The sequence below is a fragment of the Petromyzon marinus genome, chromosome 37, assembly GCF_048934315.1.
Source record: "Petromyzon marinus isolate PM22_M1 ecotype Great Lakes invasive population chromosome 37, UKy_Petmar_22M1.pri1.0, whole genome shotgun sequence".
In the NCBI taxonomy this organism is placed as follows: Eukaryota; Metazoa; Chordata; class Hyperoartia; order Petromyzontiformes; family Petromyzontidae; genus Petromyzon; species Petromyzon marinus.
The window spans coordinates 18,837,403-18,848,320 of NC_133703.1; the positions used below are offsets into that span (position 1 = coordinate 18,837,403).

General features: G+C 48.5%; 1 protein-coding gene across 1 annotated transcript in view; it reads right to left on the reverse strand.

The window, feature by feature from the left end:
* TMEM143 (transmembrane protein 143) overlaps positions 1 to 1,259 on the reverse strand; it is a 35,352-nt gene extending 34,093 nt beyond the window's left edge. The window contains exon 1 of the mRNA XM_076072389.1: positions 987 to 1,259. The gene's annotated coding sequence lies outside the window, so the exon portion shown is untranslated. The remainder of the gene's footprint in view (positions 1 to 986) is intronic.
* Positions 1,260 to 10,918: the final 9,659 nt, after the last annotated feature.

Here is a 10,918-nt window from a genome sequence, read left to right on the forward strand (position 1 = left end):
CCACACAGGGGGAGGGGGGTCACTGTGTATCACTCAGTCACTCTCACTCCACACAGGGGGAGGGGGGTCACTGTGTCTCACTCAGTCACTCTCACTCCACACAGGGGGGGTCACTGTGTCTCACTCAGTCACTCTCACTCCACACAGGGGGGGGGGGTCACTGTGTCTCACTCAGTCACTCTCACTCCACACAAGGGGGGTCACTGTGTCTCACTCAGTCACTCTCACTCCACACAAGGGGGGTCACTGTGTCTCACTCAGTCACTCTCACTCCACACAGGGGGGGGGGGGGGGTCACTGTGTCTCACTCAGTCACTCTCACTCCACACAGGGGGGGTCACTGTGTCTCACTCAGTCACTCACACAGGGGGGGTCACTGTGCCTCACTCAGTCACTCTCACTCTACACAGGGGGGGGTCACTGTGTCTCACTCGGTCACTCTCACTCCACACAGGGGGGGGGGGGTCACTGTGTCTCACTCAGTCACTCTCACTCCTCACAGGGGGGGTCACTGTGTCTCACTCAGTCACTCACACAGGGGGGGTCACTGTGTCTCACTCAGTCACTCTCACTCCACACAGGGGGGGGTCACTGTGTCTCACTCAGTCACTCTCACTCCACACAGGGGGGGTCACTGTGTCTCACTCAGTCACTCTCACTCCACACAGCGGAGGCGGGGGGGTCACTGTGTGTCACTCAGTCACTCACACAGGGGGGGGTCACTGTGTCTCAGTCGCTCAGTCACTCACACAGGGGGGGTCACTGTGTCTCAGTCGCTCACACAGGGGGGGTCACTGTGTCTCACTCAGTCACTCCACACAGGGGGGGTCACTGTGTCTCACTCAGTCACTCACACTCCACACAGGGGGGGGGGTCACTGTGTCTCGCTCACACAGGGGGGGTCACTGTGTCTCAGTCCCTCACACAGGGGGGGTCACTGTGTCTCAGTCGCTCACACAGGGTGGGGGTCACTGTGTCTCGCTCACCCTCTCACACTCGTGAGCGATGTCTCCACTTGCGCTGCCTGAGATTTTCGTTCCCTTCCAAATCGATTCCTTGCCCGCGGCAACCCCATTAATCGGTTCTGTTTCGATTCCATATGTCCTGTTTGGTTATCGCGTTGCACTTGTATCATTAAACCGGTGGTGCTTCACCTTTAATGCATCCCCGCACCGCTATGCTTCTCATAGAGGGCATCTCGCACTCTCACGTGAAGAACCACTGGTTTATCCGAGCGTATCCGCGGAGACTTGCAACGTGAAACGGCATTACCTGTCAGACACTTATCAATGCCTCCCCCCCTACCTTAGGGGCCGTCCATAAATGACGTCACGCGATTTTGGACGATTTTTGACCTCCCCCCCCCCCTGGTCACACGGCGTCACAATAAGTCAGACCCCCCCCCTTCCCTCAAATATGACGTCACAAAGCTCTGCCCCACCCCCTCCCCCCCAAAAACCATATTTCTGTTTTGAAAATAAAACATGCTTCAAATCGCTTTAAACTATTGTCATTGTAGTGCGTATTTAATGTGGCGCTGCACTCTGATGTTGTAGGAGAACACATTTATTAAAAAGTCTATTTAATTAAGTAGAACGTGTTGTCTATATTTATTTAAAGTTGCGCATTTTGATGTGACGTCACATTTCTCAACCCCCCCCTCCCTTCGTCACACATCGTCACATGTCTGACCCCCCCCCCCCCCCCCAGGTGCGTGACGTAATTTATGGACGTTACCTTACCGTGATCCGTAACCTATTAGCCACTCAAACACGACCCCTTGTTAATTAGCCAATCAGCTGCTGTGCTAATCCTGACCAACAAGCCAATCCATCACGAACCCTCCCCTCTCAACAACCAATCACTCGCCCTACCTCCATCCCTAACGAGCCACCCAATAATAAACTAACCACTTGGGGGCCGTCCATAAATGACGTCACGCCCCTAGGGGTGGGGGGGTGGGATCAGACATTTGTGACGATGTGTGACGAGGGGCGGGGAGGGGGGTTTGAGAAATGTGACATCACATCACAATGAGCAACTTTAAATGAATATAGACAACAGGTTCTACTTAATTAAATGTTTTCTCCTACAACACCAGAGTGCAGTGCCACATTAAATAAATGGTTGGATGGCCGCCTGAGGCGCACGTGCTCCCAGCAGCGGCTGGCGGGGGCCGCTTGTGAGGGGGCCGAGGGAGTCGATGGAGCCGACGGGGCCGGGGGAGCCGGGGGGGGGGGGGGCGACAGAGCCAGGGGGGGAGGTGATGGAGCCGGGGGGGGGCCGACGGAGCTGGGGGGGAGGCGACGGAGCCGGGGGGGGGGGACGGAGTCTGGAGGGGGGGACGACGGCACGAGCAGAGGGAGCCGACACTGACTCACACATTATACACTGACTCACTCACACATCATACACTGACTCACTCACACATCATACACTGACTCACTCACACATCATACACTGACTCACACATCATACACTGACTCACTCACACATCATACACTGACTCACTCACACATCATACACTGACTCACTCACACATCATACACTGACTCACTCACACATCATACACTGACTCACTCACACATCATACACTGACTCACTCACACATCATGCACTGACTCACTCACACATCATACACTGACTCACTCACACATCATACACTGACTCACGCATCATACACTGACTCACTCACACATCATACACTGACTCACTCACACATCATACACTGACTCACTCATACATCATACACTGACTCACTCACACATCATACACTGACTCACTCACACATCATACACTGACTCACTCACACATCATACACTGACTCACTCACACATCATACACTGACTCACTCACACATCATACACTGACTCACTCACACATCATACACTGACTCACACATCATACACTTACTCACTCACACATCATACACTGACTCACTCACACATCATACACTGACTCACACATCATACACTGACTCACACATCATACACTTACTCACTCACACATCATACACTGACTCACTCACACATCATACACTGACTCACTCATACATCATACACTGACTCACTCACACATCATACACTGACTCACTCACACATCATACACTGACTCACTCACACATCATACACTGACTCACTCACACATCATACACTGACTCACTCACACATCATACACTGACTCACTCACACACACATCATGCACTGACTCACTCACACATCATACACTGACTCACACATCATACACTGACTCACTCACACATCATACACTGACTCACTCACACATCATACACTGACTCACACATCATACACTGACTCACACATCATGCACTGACTCACTCACACATCATACACTGACTCACACATCATACACTGACTCACTCACACATCATACACTGACTCACTCACACATCATACACTGACTCACTCACACATCATACACTGACTCACTCACACATCATGCACTGACTCACTCACACATCATACACTGACTCACTCACACATCTTACACTGACTCACTCACATCATACACTGACTCACTCACACATCATACACTGACTCACTCACACATCATACACTGACTTTCTCACACATCATACACTGACTCACTCACACATCATACACTGACTCGCTCACACATCATACACTGATTCACTCACACATCATACACTAACTCACTCACACATCATGCACTGACTCACTCACACATCATACACTGACTCACTCACACATCATACACTGACTCACGCATCATACACTGACTCACTCACACATCATACACTGACTCACTCACACATCATACACTGACTCACTCATACATCATACACTGACTCACTCACACATCATACACTGACTCACTCACACATCATACACTGACTCACTCACACATCATACACTGACTCACTCACACATCATACACTGACTCACTCACACATCATACACTGACTCACTCACACATCATACACTGACTCACACATCATACACTTACTCACTCACACATCATACACTGACTCACTCACACATCATACACTGACTCACACATCATACACTGACTCACACATCATACACTTACTCACTCACACATCATACACTGACTCACTCACACATCATACACTGACTCACTCATACATCATACACTGACTCACTCACACATCATACACTGACTCACTCACACATCATACACTGACTCACTCACACATCATACACTGACTCACTCACACATCATACACTGACTCACTCACACATCATACACTGACTCACTCACACACACATCATGCACTGACTCACTCACACATCATACACTGACTCACACATCATACACTGACTCACTCACACATCATACACTGACTCACTCACACATCATACACTGACTCACTCACACATCATGCACTGACTCACTCACACATCATACACTGACTCACTCACACATCATACACTGACTCACGCATCATACACTGACTCACTCACACATCATACACTGACTCACTCACACATCATACACTGACTCACTCATACATCATACACTGACTCACTCACACATCATACACTGACTCACTCACACATCATACACTGACTCACTCACACATCATACACTGACTCACTCACACATCATACACTGACTCACTCACACATCATACACTGACTCACTCACACATCATACACTGACTCACACATCATACACTTACTCACTCACACATCATACACTGACTCACTCACACATCATACACTGACTCACACATCATACACTGACTCACACATCATACACTTACTCACTCACACATCATACACTGACTCACTCACACATCATACACTGACTCACTCATACATCATACACTGACTCACTCACACATCATACACTGACTCACTCACACATCATACACTGACTCACTCACACATCATACACTGACTCACTCACACATCATACACTGACTCACTCACACATCATACACTGACTCACTCACACACACATCATGCACTGACTCACTCACACATCATACACTGACTCACACATCATACACTGACTCACTCACACATCATACACTGACTCACTCACACATCATACACTGACTCACACATCATACACTGACTCACACATCATGCACTGACTCACTCACACATCATACACTGACTCACACATCATACACTGACTCACTCACACATCATACACTGACTCACTCACACATCATACACTGACTCACTCACACATCATACACTGACTCACTCACACATCATGCACTGACTCACTCACACATCATACACTGACTCACTCACACATCTTACACTGACTCACTCACATCATACACTGACTCACTCACACATCATACACTGACTCACTCACACATCATACACTGACTTTCTCACACATCATACACTGACTCACTCACACATCATACACTGACTCGCTCACACATCATACACTGATTCACTCACACATCATACACTAACTCACTCACACATCATGCACTGACTCACTCACACATCATACACTGACTCACTCACACATCATACACTGACTCACGCATCATACACTGACTCACTCACACATCATACACTGACTCACTCACACATCATACACTGACTCACTCATACATCATACACTGACTCACTCACACATCATACACTGACTCACTCACACATCATACACTGACTCACTCACACATCATACACTGACTCACTCACACATCATACACTGACTCACTCACACATCATACACTGACTCACTCACACATCATACACTGACTCACACATCATACACTTACTCACTCACACATCATACACTGACTCACTCACACATCATACACTGACTCACACATCATACACTGACTCACACATCATACACTTACTCACTCACACATCATACACTGACTCACTCACACATCATACACTGACTCACTCATACATCATACACTGACTCACTCACACATCATACACTGACTCACTCACACATCATACACTGACTCACTCACACATCATACACTGACTCACTCACACATCATACACTGACTCACTCACACATCATACACTGACTCACTCACACACACATCATGCACTGACTCACTCACACATCATACACTGACTCACACATCATACACTGACTCACTCACACATCATACACTGACTCACTCACACATCATACACTGACTCACACATCATACACTGACTCACACATCATGCACTGACTCACTCACACATCATACACTGACTCACACATCATACACTGACTCACTCACACATCATACACTGACTCACTCACACATCATACACTGACTCACTCACACATCATACACTGACTCACTCACACATCATGCACTGACTCACTCACACATCATACACTGACTCACTCACACATCTTACACTGACTCACTCACATCATACACTGACTCACTCACACATCATACACTGACTCACTCACACATCATACACTGACTTTCTCACACATCATACACTGACTCACTCACACATCATACACTGACTCGCTCACACATCATACACTGATTCACTCACACATCATGCACTGACTCACTCACACATCATACACTGACTCACTCACACATCTTACACTGACTCACACATCATACACTGACTCACTCACACATCATACACTGACTTTCTCATACATCATACATTGACTCACTCACACCATACACTGACTCACACATCATGCACTGACTCACACATCATACACTGACTCACTCACACATCATACACTGACTTTCTCATACATCATACATTGACTCACTCACACCATACACTGACTCACACATCATGCACTGACTCACACATCATACACTGACTCACTCACACATCATACACTGACTTTCTCATACATCATACACTGATTCACTCACACATCATGCACTGACTCACTCACACATCATACACTGACTCACTCACACATCATACACTGACTCACTCACACATCATACACTGACTCACTCACACATCATACACTGACTCACTCACACATCATACACTGACTCACTCACACACACATCATGCACTGACTCACTCACACATCATACACTGACTCACACATCATACACTGACTCACTCACACATCATACACTGACTCACTCACACATCATACACTGACTCACACATCATACACTGACTCACACATCATGCACTGACTCACTCACACATCATACACTGACTCACACATCATACACTGACTCACTCACACATCATACACTGACTCACTCACACATCATACACTGACTCACTCACACATCATACACTGACTCACTCACACATCATGCACTGACTCACTCACACATCATACACTGACTCACTCACACATCTTACACTGACTCACTCACATCATACACTGACTCACTCACACATCATACACTGACTCACTCACACATCATACACTGACTTTCTCACACATCATACACTGACTCACTCACACATCATACACTGACTCGCTCACACATCATACACTGATTCACTCACACATCATGCACTGACTCACTCACACATCATACACTGACTCACTCACACATCTTACACTGACTCACACATCATACACTGACTCACTCACACATCATACACTGACTTTCTCATACATCATACATTGACTCACTCACACCATACACTGACTCACACATCATGCACTGACTCACACATCATACACTGACTCACTCACACATCATACACTGACTTTCTCATACATCATACATTGACTCACTCACACCATACACTGACTCACACATCATGCACTGACTCACACATCATACACTGACTCACTCACACATCATACACTGACTTTCTCATACATCATACACTGATTCACTCACACATCATGCACTGACTCACTCACACATCATACACTGACTCACTCACACATCATACACTGACTCACTCACACATCATACACTGACTCACTCACACATCATACACTGACTCACTCACACATCATACACTGACTTTCTCATACATCATACATTGACTCACACACACCATACACTGACTCACACATCATGCACTGACTCACACATCATACACTGACTCACTCACACATCATACACTGACTTTCTCATACATCATACACTGACTCACTCACACATCATACACTGACTTTTTCATACATCAACAACAACAACCGCCATTCGCCACTAAGTGGCGGTGACGTCACCACACAAATAAACAATATTATAACTAGACAGTACTGTACCTCTAAAATTACAACAGTCGGCGCTGATAAAACACAATGCACTTGAGCCCACGTGCTCTCACTGTTACCCAGAGAGCGAAATACACGCTGTGGTTTACGTGCCATGAAGATCAGAAGGGCCATTGCCTGAAACGTCACCTATTTATCGTTATTTTCCTTTTAAAGGCAGTTTTTAAATCTCCCCACGATAACGTTTAGTAAAAAAATAAGATTGGTGTTTTGATTTAAAGCTTTCGTGACTGCAGTAATTCATATACTTAGCTCTTTCGGTAAAGTCACGTTGAAGGGAAACAATGAAATAATAAAATATATATAAAACAATACAAAAAATTCTCACGACGTTTCGACCATAACACATGACACACAAATTTGTGTTATTTTTACACGGTGGTGGGGCGGGCCGGGGGAATCCCCTCTCACCGCCCACGAGGGAACCCCCGGACGTGCGTCACTCGGCTCGTCCGTTGCAACCGGAAACAGCTGACTGCCCGGGCACAGGCGCAGGCCACGTGAAACTCAAGTGGGGAAGTCGCCGTCTCTTCTCTCTCTGCTTCCTCCTACGGCCCTCTCTGGCAACTCCACGTTCGCATGGCGAGCCCGAGTTCCGCTCGTGACTCGTGCAGAGGTTTGGTGCGTGGCCACACGTCAGGACGCTCGTCGCCACGCCCGGGTTGGTGAGGGCGAGACGCGCAGACGTTGAGGGTTGGCGGTGGGGGGGTTTAGTTTGTTGTCTGCACTTCCGATGACCACGCTGGGCTACGTACGGCGCGAAAGAAGTTGAACGTACATATGTTTACGCCAAACTCTAACCAACTTGCAAGCCACACACTCGCGCTAACCTCTTAACAACTCTTAACTCTTATACCCCTCTTGATTTCAAGCTTTCGTGACTGCAGGAATCCACACACTTTGGTTATTTTTAGGTAAAGTCACGTGGGTAGGAAAATAAAATAAAACAAAACAAATATATATCACGACGTTTCGATCGCAACACAAGCGGTCGTCCTAAAGGTGTGATAAATAATCCAGCAGTGGAAACTGCTGAACCAGCGAGAGAGCTGTTACAACAAGAGGTTATTCATGTGGCGATGGGACAAGCCAACCAGATAAGACACCCAAGCCCTATCTTTATTCACAACTTCTCACTTTCATGTCAGCGCTCGGGAATCCGACTCGAGGTAGTCCCGGCTCACAGCGCAGCCTGCAAACCACTGCGCCACCGGCTCCAGAGCAGAGCACAGCGAGCGAGCGTTCGGGCCATTGGCGGCCGAGGGTTTGTTTTGACCATACTTCACCACGCTGGGTCACTGCACGTTGGTGAGGGCGGGGTGATGCCCGCCAGGATGAGCAGAGAGGGACTGTGGAAATTTTGCTTCTGTGCGGGCGGCGATGCCCGCTGGGATTCGCGAAGAGAGGGGTGGGTGGGGTGGGTGGGTAGGTAGGAGCGGCGCTATGGGAACGGCGTGGGTCGCGGCGTTGGCGTTAAACGGCTCCGGGCTCTCCGCCACGGCGTGGTGTGAACACCGCGACCGCAACGAGGTAAACTGGACACTGGGGACGATTCGACGACAGCGAACGAAGTGGGGGGACATCCCAGCGATGGTAACGCCGTGAAGAGGCCGAGTGCTCACGGTGCCCAGAGCGGTTCCACGACCCGTTACCGCGCTTACCAACGTGGCCAAGCGCGGTCGAACGATAGCCCTCGTGACTCGGGGCTGCGTGGGGAGGGCCTCATCCAGCAGTAGATTGACACGCAAGGGCTGTACACCTCGTCAGAATTGTAACAGTGTAACTTGTCTTGTGGTTTTGCCATCTCGTTGGCATTGTTTTTTTGTTGTTTTCACAATGACACGCCTGTCAACCCATACCGTCTACCGCGTATTCTTGTACAGGGACATTGAATTTCCAGGTCTATGCGGCGTACGGCCGTTTTCATGCTGACAAACACATGATTTGTCAATTTGTTTGTGTTTCTGTCCTTGTCATAAGACTTTGTGGGATGAACGTTGAGATTTATAAGCGGCACGGGGTGACCGATAAGGTCTAAGTTGGTCTGTAATAAGGTAAGGCACTGGTAAGGGGTTGACGCGTATGCAATGATGTCGTTAGGGATGCACAGGTAGCAGCTACCGGGCGGGCGTGTGGGCGACGCAGCGGCGGTGGTGGACAATCAGGCCGGGCGCCCAACAGAGAGGAGAGAGTGAGAGAAGAGAGTGTGAGAGAGTGAGAGGAGAGGGAGTGAGAGGTGAGAGGAGAGGGAGTGAGAGAGTGAGAGGAGAGGTGAGAGGAGAGGGAGTGAGAGGAGAGGGAGTGAGAGGAGAGGGAGTGAGAGAGAGGAGAGAGTGAGAGGAGAGAGTGAGAGGAAAGAGAGTGAGAGGTGAGAGGGAGTGAGAGGTGAGAGGAGAGGGAGTGAGAGGCGTGAGAGGAGAGTGAGAGTGAGAGAGAGAGTGAGAGGAGAGAGTGAGAGGAGAGGGAGTGAGAGGAGAGAGAGTGAGAGGAGTAAGAGGTGAGAGGAGTGAGAGAGTGAGAGGTGAGAGGAGAGAGAGTGAGAGGAGTGAGAGAGTGAGAGGAGAGTGAGAGAGAGTGAGAGGAGAGGGAGTAAGAGGAGAGGGAGTGAGAGGAGAGAGAGTGAGAGGAGTGAGACAGTGAGAGAGATTGAGAGGTGAGAGGAGAGGGAGTGAGAGAGAGGAGAGAGTGAGAGGAGAGGGAGTGAGAGAGTGAGAGTGTGAGAGAGAGAGAGAGT